Below are 12,855 nucleotides of genomic sequence, written 5' to 3'. Positions count from 1 at the left end.
TATTTACAAACTTCCATGAAAGGTTTATTTAGACGCATGTGCTTTTTCCATTTGGCGACTCTTCCTCAAGGATTTTCACAATGCCTTCAAAAAAAAAAATTTGTTTTGTACACATTCGTGTCAAGCGTCAACATGTTTCCCCGCATGACTGCAAAAACGGTGTTGATATACTCCAGTTTGTCAGAGCAGCTCGTGATTACTCATAGCAGTATGTCTACTTTATCGACCGTGCAGTGAGGAAGCGCTTATAATGTCCTTGCACTTAAAGGAGCCTGGAAGCTGAGATTTATAAGAGTGGTGAAAACATATGACCCTATAAATACACCTCTACCTTTGGGAATGATCATTCTGTCCGGCAGGAGAAGCATCTCTCTCTCTCTCTCTCTTTCTCTCTCCTCAAACTTGATGTGATGAAGTCTTCCATCTGGCAAATTGGGAACAACTCAAATCGCTTTGCAGTTCTCTTTACCACAAATAAACCTTCCCCAATATGAACCAAAGATCTCCTCCGGTAATTCTTAAGGAGGAATGTAAAACAGTAGTGCAAATAAATATTGATGAAAAATGTGAAGAAGAACAAAAAACGCCACCTAAATCATCTATGTGGTCATCGTCCTGAGCTTTTGCATTATTTTAGTTTATCATCCAGTAACCTTTATGTGATTCATGTCATTCCGCCTTTAAAAAAAGCAGCTGGACGTCTTCGAGGTGCACCATTGATGGTGAGGATCAAAATATCACTTTGAAGGTCGTCATGTGACACTTTGATATTGATAGATCAGTTACTTCACTCCCGCTGATGTAAGCTTTTATTTCTACTGAAGAAAAGCAGAAAAGCGGATTGGAAGACGTCCAACTGGACACAAACTTAATGTCAGGCCGTTTTACTGATCAGCTTTAACCACCACTGACAAATGAAGTGAAGAACACGGTTTATATTTTCAACATTGCGCCTGTTTTGGGGACAAAATATTAGCCTGTTTTCTGATTTATCACACCAAGTTAACCAAGGTTTGCGTATAAGTGCCTTTTGGTAGAAGGTGAATAAACCCACTCAATATTTAAATAAGTGAAATTGATACACCCAAGTCCAAATTTGTTGTAACGTACCCAACTTGTTTTTTGATATCTTTTGTAGCAGTTGTTGAAGCTGGAAAAAAAACCAACTGAAGACTTGGATATGTAGTAAATCATTACCCGTACTAGAAGGAGGATAAATTAACAATAGATTCTCAGAATGTCAATTATTGAAGGAAGAAGATCAAGGAGGAAGAAAAATAATAACAACAACTAAGGTACTGATCAATGAAAACCATCATAATTGTCTTTTAGGAAGGTTTGACTTTACTCTCCACAAGTCATGAATTCAGCAGCTTGCGTTTCGGGCTGAACTTGCGATTGAACTCTGGGATGAGATGGAAACTTGCAAAAGGAGTTTTGACCTTCAGCTAAAGCACATACCAACCAAACCACAGCTGTGTCGTACTTGTTTGTTAAATACAATTAAAGCAGCAAGGGAATAGAAGAGCTTCGTGTTTTCACAAGAAAAGCTGGTTTTATACACTGACAGCTTTTCTTGCGCTGCAGGGGGCTTGTTGCGACGTCGGCCATCTTGCGACCTTGGTCACATCATCTGAAACCTCTTGCTGCTTTCAAAGACCTTTTTCTTTTTTCTTTTTTTTTTTATCTCACATGTCCATGGAAACCAAACAGATCTAAAAAGAGCAACCTTTCCCATAAAAAAAATTGTGTGTGTTTCCATTTACAGGGAGACATTCTACAGATTCTTCAGTGTCTTGTTTTTGCTTTTAATTATGATGTTTATAGCCATTCAATGTACACATCCACTAAATTCAAGAAAACCTCTGGCGGGGTGCAGCTCAAAATAACTCCTCCAGAGAAAAGAAAGATAAGAGGTGAACGAGTGCAGAGTACCTGAACCCGAAGGAGGACAGCATGTCCCGTCTTTTCAACGAAGACAATTGATTTTCCCAAAGAGCTGCAGCAGGTCTCATCTCTGCTAACCTTTTGCCTGTGCCCAGATGAGTAGTGGTTTATGGATGTTTACTAGCATATTACACCACACCGCAGGCAAAGGATGCATTCACTAGTTTTGCACAGGATATTCTACGAAATTAAAGGACATTGATGCTGGCAGACAGACCGCCGCGCCACCAAAACTCATTATGTTCTCTTCAAAGCTTCACAGCTGAGGTGGTGCAACCTATCTCCACTCTGTGTTCCTTTGGATTAATGAACGAAATTGAATTTGTTGTCTTTCCATGGCTTAAGCAAGCAACAAGGCCACAGCACCTAATGTTTTGTGGGCAGATTGTCTACGTGGGGGTACGCTTACTTTTTATTCTATTCTACACACACAAACATCTCCAGCACAAAGCCTTGAGGGGGAATTGGAAGAGGTTTTTGAGTTGCTAAACAGCCTTCAAATGGCATTCAATGAAATCAGTGGAAGTAAAAAAAAAAAAAAAAAGACAATAAGATGATGGGGAAGGTTAGTTCTACACAAAACTGTACATCAAGTAGAAAAATACATCAAATCACTAACTCGCAATAGAGGATGTTTAATAAAGCAAAAAATATTGTGAAAACAACACATTTTATTAATTACAACAACTGCATTTTCCTATTTTCTAGTATTTCCGTCGATCTGCCGTTGTAATGTTGGGGAACAAAATCTTGCAAATGCCAAGTTACCAAATATGATTAATTGTTCAATAAAAGGTGTGGGAGCCAAGTTAAGTTTATGCAAGTTGAAGTTAATACAAGTACAGTGCGTATTTTGTTTGAAAGTTCATGTTTATTGAATAAATAAGTTCAGAGAAAATTATGCAACCATAGAAAGTTGTTAAAAGTCAAACATAAATAACATCAAATGAATCTTGGCTATTTGGAAAGTTTTTAGATGCTAAATGCAGTATTTTGGTGTTTCTTACAGCAATATAGTTCATTGATTGGGGGAAATTAAGTTTGGAAACATCCTGTAAAATTGATCAACAAGCTGTGGATTAAAGACTTTGTTTTTTTCCTTTTTCACACTGAAGTCCTATGGATGTTTTTTCTTTTCAACTAAACATGCATGAGTAAGCCAAGGTACAATATATTCCACAAGTCACCACAAAAGTGTTAAAAGGGGGTCAAGTTCGTAGAATATTTCCAAACTGTCCACCATAATAATACTCCTGTGTGCAATATTAACGGGGTTTATTTAAGTTTAATAAGTGAATCACAGAGATCATAACAGAAATTATATCAAAACATAACAGGGAAATTCTGCCAGATTTGATTTTAACCAAATCACAAAAATGAAAACAGTAGCCAAATGCAGAGATGACTGACTGTTTTTGGCTGAGTTTCTTGTACATTGAGAACAAACCACATCAAATATCTTAAAACAAATGAACAAAAATTATTATTATTTTTTTTAATCCATTACATTCGGCTATTGAGGAAAATAACTTTTTTTTAAATAACTGGAGTTATTAAACTCTTCACAAGCTTCTATTGACTCATTTGTTACCAAACACTGTGGGAGTTTGAGCACTGACATTTGTAATTAACACACTGTCACTATTAATGCTCAAACATCATACAGTAATGGTTAATGTTTCCTGATGCTCTTTGGGGTAAATGTCCACCAGTTCGATCATTGTGTTAATTAACAATTACATAAGCACAACTGAAATGATATGCATATTGTCCTCTGGAGGAAGTAATTATGGCACCATAGGTGATTTCATTTTCAGCAACACAACATGCATCCCACTGTGTTTACCAACGAGCTGTGAATCTGATTGTGTGTGTAATTCACCCTGTGTTCCTTATTCTTGGTGAGTTGTTCGTATGGCAGAGAACAGGTGAGATGGATTGATGTGCTGCTTCCATGTGAATGTGACAAGCAGTACAACATAAACATTTTCTTGATTCAGTGTCAATGCATAATTCAAACGAATGGCTTCTACTGGCGGCAATTCATTAACCTCTCAGGGCTCGGTGCCAAGTTAAAATCGTTGCGGCACAACATTGATTAACATACGAGCTTATCATACACTGGCTGATTCACAAAGATCTGCATTCTCTGTCTGGGTCTTTTAATTTCCTTGATGGGCCGAGACACAGGACGATATGAGCTGTAGAAGTGAACGTCTCAGTGCTTGTCACAGGAAGGATCTGTATTTGTCATAACTTTGATTCCAACTGCATCAACCAAAGGTTTGGTGTCAAAGGGAGACGAACAAAGAGCTGAAACACTATAATTTATCTGATTGGGTCTTATTATCACGTCAATATTAGTTTGTCAGCTGCATTTGTTCCACGGTGCACCTTTTAACAATGAATGTGTGACACTAAGGCACACACACACTCACACACACTCACACACACTCACACACTCTTTAATCACAACCTGCGTCAAAGTGACAATCAATCAAAGATGATATTGACAGAAATATGCACGCATGCACATGTGGATGCATTTCCCCAAACACAAATTGCTAGTTGCTCCCAGGTGAGAAAGGACGGTATTCAAATATATTCAAATGAAATGATGATGTGCATCTCAATAGGCTCTTTCGTTGAGGAAAATTTGCATGAGACGTAATTTTTTTGAGGCGTTGGAGAGCCTGAGGTTTCCAGTTACTTGCCATTTCATAGTGCATCCTTGCAGACTTAATGACCTGCCAGTGAAAGTGAAATGCTTCGCTCCCAGACATAAAACGATTCATATACCTGTAATTTTATGTGCATGCCATAAACGCAAACAATCACTTTGAAGGCCTCCCTCCTGTGGAACCACAGCAACAGATCATGGAGGGTTTTGGTCAGAGAAATGTGAAGAAGTTCATGAATTTCCAAAGCCGTTGTGGCGATTCAAAAACCTCATCGCCGTGATCCAGCAGAGGAAACTTTGAAGACGTAACAAGTCTCACAGCCTTTACAAAACCTCAGAGGCAATCGTCTAATGGTTGAGGCTCACCGCACAGTCAAAGTGTCTACTCAGCAGCGCTCGCTGTGTGTACAGCCTGGGAGCCTGCCAGACCTTTTCCAGCCTGAAGCATCATCTGCCAAGAACCTCCTCTGACGAACGCGCCTACCGAAAACCCAACTACCGCACAGTCCGTCAGCTTCCAACACACACTCCATTAGCCCCACTCCTGTTTTCATCTTTGTCAAACAGCTTGCAATTACACACCAACATGGCGGCCAGCAGCATTTGTGGCGGGGTCAGCCAGGAACTATGGAAGGGTTTTATCAAATTTAAGTGATTTGTTCCGATGTTCATTGGTTATAATCTCATTTCTTCCGCTGTAAATCTTGTGTGAAAAGGTGCTTGAATTGCAATTTTTCCACTGAGGTAGGAAATCACCACTTGGCCAACAGTTCATTTCCAGCTGGACTGGCATCATATCGATGTGCGGCTGTGAATGATCTCTTCCATGCCGTATATAACTGTACAAATAGGCCCACTGTGAGCAGGTGCGATAACCTATCCGGTCTGAGCAGTCACGTCAAGATGGAGAGAGAGTGAAGGAGGCGGCGGCAGACAAAGTGAACGTCAGAAAGAAGCCGAGCTAAAAGATATTGTTTCAACATATTGTGTACCAGATAAACTCAATCATGCCCGGAGCTCTTTTCAAGCAAGAAAAAGCCTATTCATCTGCTCTTTTGTGCAGCCAAAATAGTTTGGTCTCCTCCAGCACACTGACAGCTGAGAAGCATTGATGAGATCCGTTTTCTTCTCTTTTCACTCTTTGTTGATTGATGCTTGCAACTGAAGCATCTTGAAAGGGCGAAGCCGCTTCGAAGAGTTTGTCGTTCCAAAAATGATCATGCAATGTTTTGCAGTCCAGCATTAAGATCCACAAGTACAAGAACAGCGTATGTAAATACATTTACATCAGACATGAACAAACAACGGGTCTGAAATTCTGTTGAGAAACAAATTCCATTATAGACTTACAAAATATTATTATGTATACACAAATCAAAAAACACAATTCTCTACATGCATGGGCTATTTTCTTATTACAATGACCCCCTATATATATATATATATATATATCTCCTTGGGCTTTTCCAGAGACGCTGTGATGGATGTATGACCAGTCAACACTAGAACATAGCGCCTTTTTGCTTACAGCTGTTCCGAACAGAAAAAATTAAAGTGAGGAATTGCACATGCAGGACATTTCTCCTTCTGTGGTTTACAGAAGTTAATGTTTAAAACATTTGAGACTAATGTACATATTTTTCACTAATATGCTCAACTGTTGCTGATGAGCAAATAATCAGCCCGACCATAATGTTAGAAAAAGATACATATTTATCCTCACTGTAATCCACTGACATGCCGCGTCTGCAACCTGGAAACCGGATAAATACTCTAATGGAACAAAACTGTCTAGTTGCTGCTCACAGATAAATTCCAATATGGCAGAAAACCGAGTGGGGGAATGAACACATGCATTTCACACATTGTGTAGTGTATTAGATTATGATGTAGCCTGTCACAGCTTTATATCAACTGTATCTGCAGGTATTTCCATTTGCAGCGGAAAGTGTTTGCGAAGCAGAACAAGCAGAGCTGCATTTACTGTATAAAACATGAGCAAACGACCAAAATCAGCAGTTTGTCTTATTGGTGTAGGAAGAAATCGGTTTCTATTCATCTCTACTTTACAGCCGAAAAACTGTGGACTTCTTCCACAACGATTCAGCAGGGTTGTGGAGATACTTGATTTGTTTTTAACATTTTATGTCACAAAAAATCTGTATTGTTGCCTTGTGTTTGTTATTTTTCCCAATGAGTTTTCAAGAATACATTTTTCACTGCCCATCATAATTATTCCCAAAGGACAGTTTAACATTGTTTCCCCTTTTAAGTGACATTTGTTGGAGACTTGGACAGATATGTGGATCTTGTGTCCAAGATATTTGATGTTATCTTAAATAGGAAACATTAAGGAAAAACCTGACGTCTGTTGCCAAGGAAACTGAAATAAATTTAAGCCTCCTCGGCCTTGAGGCTGACGGCTGTATTGTGGTTCCTGGGAAATGTGCTACCGGCTGGTTATGTCACATCTGTGAGCCGAGGTGTGAATCCCCCGCTCCGGTGAAGAAAACCAGATGGGACCTCCCTTCTTTTTCCAAGGCACGACAACTTGTTAAAAGTGAACATTGCTGCTCAGTCAAAATATGACACATATGGAAAGTTTTGGGCCGTAAATGGAAAGCTGAAAGACCGTCCCAAAAAAAAGAAAAAGAAAAATCCTCAGAATGACAGATCTGTGCCGAGTCATCACAGTTAGAAATCAGCATTTAGTCATTTCACCCCAAAGGTAACCACGGACCGTCAGTCCATCTGAACGGCAGCTGTTTATTTGTACCAGTCACACAGGTATGGAGTATTAAGACCAAACTCTGGCTTGTAAAGCTGGAAGGAAAAATGATTGGAAGACTTGAAGTAGATGGCCTGAGACAACACACAGACACGGAGCTGGTTTATATCGTAAAGGTAGAATAAGGACATTTACGTCACTCACAACTCAGTGATAAACTCAGTCCAGGTTCCTTTCTGGGTAGAGTTGCATGCATGGGGTTTTTTTTGTGTGTTTTTTACATACACCTGCTTCCTCCATCATGCCAAACACTTGGGTTTGAGGCTAAAATGTTGTGAAGGTAAACTAATAGTCCATCTTAGGATTGTGAGGCAGAATAATAAGTAGACCGAGTTCTTCTGAAATCCATAGACCATGTTTTATGGATGAAACTAAAACGCTTAAGGTTTAGACTCTGCAGTCTTTTTGACATACAGACAGACATGATGGGAAGATGAACGTCCTCAAAAAGATTCTCAAAGTTTTTCACTAGTAAATAAGGTTATTGTTAAAAAGCCATGATGTCCTAATGGAAGACATGGACTTTTCAGGAACCTGGATGGCGACAGACAATTGAAAGCTGAATAAACACAGAAGATGAAAACTGAGAAGGAGCAGACAAAATACAATTTAGATCCCAACAGGATAGTACCTTTCTTTTTTACTTTTCTTTCATTCTAGGTTTTTTCTTGCATCTCCTATTATCTTTTCCTCGTCATGTTAACCTTGATTGCATATGGTTTGTTTAGTTTTTTTTACTTCTCATTTTTTCCAAAACAAAGTGAGAAAAAACACCCCACAATGTCCTACATTTGAAATGTCTGTAACTAGTTGTTACACATAGCCTACAGCTCTTGTAACTGGTACACTCGTGGTTTTGCAATTTTTTAAGACATATTTTTAGTTTTAATTGATCTGTTCAAAAGTGTGTTTCTTAATAAAAATAAGGGAGTGAAGTATTTTATAGTGATTCCTTATTAAAATACAAAAAGGTAAAGATTTGTATATGATAACACCAAATAGCTTCAATACCAACAAGTCAGACCAGATACATTTTGAAACGACAAACAAAACCAATTAGTTATAATGATATAAATCATAACTGGTCAAATTACCCCCCCAAAATAGCAAGACTATTGTTGGTAACCTCAAATGAGTTAAGCTAGTTTTAACCAGCCATGATTTACGTTGAAGTAATTCTCTGTTCGTTTTTATTCCTGCATTGGCATGTAAGACTGTGTAAAGCAAATTTAAACGGTAAGGACATGGTGTCACTCATCTGGCAAAGTGCATTCAGACAGCTGAAGCAGGTGCATTAGAACCAAAAATATCTCAAATTGCTGCTTTATTAAAAAAGAAAAAAGAGTAGGTTCTAGTGAAAGCAATGCGTCACTTGAATAATCTTCTGCATAATTTCATTAAAATCAGGAACATGTTGGCTCAGACCGACACTAATAAATTAGTCCATGCATTTGTTACTTCTATACTCAACTATTATTAATTCACCATGATCACAGAGTCAAAATTAAAAAGTCTCCCATTGGGTATAAATGTTGCACTAGTACTGAAAAGAAACTGCCACGACGAAACACATCTTCCCCATCTTGGTCTCTCTTCATTAGGCTCCTGTGAGATGTACAATAGAGGTTTTATTTATTAGCAAAAGCAGAGCATTTGGTTCTCGGAGTGCTGGCTCACTGGAGGTAACTCGATCAGGAGGCTGGGCTTACAGCTACCAGACTCCTCTCATGTGGAAACAGATCGCAGGAAGTCGCTTGGAACTTTGAGTTGATGAAACTTGTATTTAGGACTGGCTCGGGTTACCCTGCTCCATTTTCTAGATAAACTGCTATAGATTTATACTGCTGGGAGACCTTCTTCATCTCAGATTCCTACGTTACCAACTTCCTGTCTCCTGTCGTCTGACCGCTCTCCCTGTGGAATTGCAGGTGATCCCAGTCTCCTCCCCTTGAGCTTGATTTTGCAGACGTTTCTTCCTGGTGAAGTGGAAAAGGTTTCCACGGCCGAGCAGCCGCATCCAAGACTTACATCACCGAGTGCAATGCAGTGGTGTAACCGAGACTACGAGCCAGGCCTTCTCTATCATCGTCTGACCTCAAATGCTCTATTGGAATAACAGTCCAAAGCTGTTATAGATGTTGATTTGAGCCGTACACATTCACCCGGGCTGCCATATTTCAAAGACTTCCCTCTCTGGGCGAACGCAGCCAGTCACTGAGCTGATGAAAATCCGCCCTGAATCAAAGTCATCCAGGTGGATGATGGTTCTCTGCAGGCACCAGCCCAGTTTGATGGATCACTTTTGGTGTTGGCCAGTTAGGGAGACACACACACACACACACACACACACACTAGTGTGAAGCTGATTGAGTAAATGTGGTAAATGGCTCTCCTTTTGTTCATGTTTCGTTATGTTTTTTTCCTCCCTCACTCCGAGGAACATTATGTATTTCAAACCTGTCAAACCCAAAGATACAACCACTTTCTCTAAGTAACACTGACGTGCAAGATTCCTCTTTCAGTGTGTGGAGTTTTGTTTTAAGGTCGGTCTACAGTAACATTTGTTGGGGTTTTTTTTAAAGAGCAAAAGTTAAGGGACAACCTTGGAACAGAAATTTGTGCTCTCCATCGTTGCATCTTGCCTCTTTAAATCCATTTATGGTTTTCGCCACAGCAGATTATTATTCCCAAAAACAGTTATACAACAAAAAACTATTTTTCAGATCTCTGCATATTACACAACATCGGCCAATAGTGTGGGAGAGACTACACCACCAAAACAACAGAAGCCCACTCGCCCGGGTAGGCCTCTATAGCTTAAGTCTGCGTGTGGGCTTCACTACCAGCTGGCATCCATCTACCTACAGATAGGATAAAAACATCCCCAGCAACTGGAAGAAGAGTTCTGCCCTAAACTTGAAGTTATATAAATGCACACTGTGAATTTGGTTCTTAGTCATCTCTTTGCGGGTCACGCTGCACCGCTCCGAAATTACTTCCGTGAGTTCTTAATGTGATGAACCAAGAACGTGCTTCTCGCCGAGCTTTGCTTTGGCCACATGACTCTGAGGTCAGGTCTGTCATAACAGAAAGGCGAGGTCAAAGAGGGACCGTGACCTCTCAACTCTTCACTCTTCACAGCGAGAAAATAACTCATCCATGACGGCAGGGCTCCGACAGTTTTATATGGAAGGGCTTGACATTGGCCAGAAGTCAAATGAGGGCTTGTTTTATACCATGACACCACGTGAGAGGTTGAGACTAAACTATCCTCTCTGTTGTTTGACAGTCGATCAGCTGAACATGATTTGAAGGAATAAAACTTTGGCAAAAAAAAATGAATCATTACAAAACAAAACAGTGAATCACTGGATAGTCTTTAGCCACAGCTGGAAAAAAAAATCTGCTTTCACAAGCCTATTTGATGAATGTTAAACAGATTAAAATAATGACAAATTACTTTGCAACAGAAGCCACATCTTTAAAATAAAATCAAATAGCTCCACATCTTATGTAATTTAGGACGAATATTGTCTTTCCTGCCAAGAGGAAAAGAGGATTCTCTTGAAACCTCTCGGCAATCTATTTCATTTCATTTATTCATTTCTCTGACAGGAACAGTCCTCAATGATGAACCCAACTAACTTAATCTCCAGTTCTTCTTCAAAGCGTCTAGTTTTCATCTGCTGTCCCTGGCCAATGCCTAAATTTGGCAAGCGGAGTGATATTCAAACAAATACATTGACAGATGACCTGCAAAGAAACACTCGAGCTCAACTCTATTCATACTGACCTGACGTGCATCAGAAGTCGAGAAGAGAAAACAAAGAAACACAAAAGATTACATCAGAACCAGTCGTTGGCAAACTCATTAAATTGAGAATGTTCCCAGTTTGGATGCCTTTCTGTGGCGAGTTTGCATGTTTTCTCTCTGGGTTCGCTTGTTTTCCTCCGAGTAGTTCCGTTTCCTCACACATTCCAAAAACACCAGTTTGAGGTTAATTAGGCCTCGTTCACACTGCAGGGAAATGCGACCCAATTTTGATTTTGTTAGTCACAGGTGACTCATACCCAACCTGTTTTGTGACCCTGTGAAAGCTCGAATTCCAATTTTTTATTTTTTTTTCCCCACACCAGGCCTCGTCCATATGTGGTACCAATTTGAATGTTTTTCTAGATGCCACTGCTTCGTCATTGACTCGTGACTAATATCACCGATAAGAGGCTCCGCCAAAATTTAAAAAGCTGTGCCCTCTTTTTACCTCATTCTCCTTGCCTAGATTTTGTTGGCTTGTATTTAACAACCACTTGAAAATAAATCTACACGGACTGACCAGCGTTGCCAGATATGGCCAAAACTCATTTCTCCAAGACTTAGTACAGTTTTCAACTGAGCCATTGAAATTCAAATTCCCGACACAGATATCTTCTATAGTCTAAAAAGAAGTATAGAAGATGGGTGGAAAATAGGACAGCTATTTACTATAAAGCCTCACAAACAGAGAAAGAAAGAAGATACTTGTGCTGAAGATGAATTTTCAGCAAAATCTCAAAAAAAAAAAAAGTATCCCGTCATAGAGCACTTGGCAGTGTGCCGTGGAGCAGTAGCTTTAGTGTTACTTGACAGCTCAGTGTATTTGATCAAGTGAAATGGCCAGTGAAAAGCACTTCTTCCCGGTACTAAAAGTCCTGTTGTGGGATATGAACTGAAATTATTCCAGACGATTCATCTTTTATGAAAGGTACTCTTAATATCTGCCTGTTCAAGGATCGAAATATCTCAGGCATTAAATTTAATAGGCTCTCTAAATGAAGTCTAAAAACTACAAGCTGAGTGGATCAGTCATTTAAAATCATTCAAATGTTTGGAGCTGGCCTTCAAAAAAAACGTTTGCACCCCTTCAGATAAGTGTGAGATCACGTTTGTGTAAATTCAGAGAGCCTGCAGTGGCTTCCTGTGAACCAGTCAATAAGTATAGTGATTGTATGAAAGAATAGAGAAAAGTTCATTCTTTACACTTTCATGATCATTTTACAAAATAAATCCTCTCTAAATTAACCTTGAATGTAATGCTGTTTGCACAGTTTAAATGAGCAAAGATCTTCCATTGAAAGACAGTGGAACTTGAATGATATTACTGAAGACAAAACAGGGAATACATAAAACACAGAAAGAGCTGTATTCAAATTCTGACTCATATTTGAATCCCTCATTCATGTGAAATTTTCAGATAACCCTCTTGAATTGGGTCAACCGTTTTTCTTCTCAGAGCAAGAAAAATAAATGCCACTGCTTCCTTAAGAAGCTGTTTTGGCCACTAAAACGTTATATGCAAAACAGTTAAAAGACTTAACTTTCCCCTTTGCTCTCAGTGTTTTTCAGGAGGTGGATGCTTGTAAAAGTGCTCAATATGCAACTCTTGTCTTTTTACAGTTCAGC

The sequence above is a fragment of the Blennius ocellaris genome (assembly GCF_963422515.1).
Source record: "Blennius ocellaris genome assembly, chromosome: 9".
Taxonomy (NCBI): Eukaryota; Metazoa; Chordata; class Actinopteri; order Blenniiformes; family Blenniidae; genus Blennius; species Blennius ocellaris.
Note: the sequence above shows the minus strand (reverse complement) of the source record.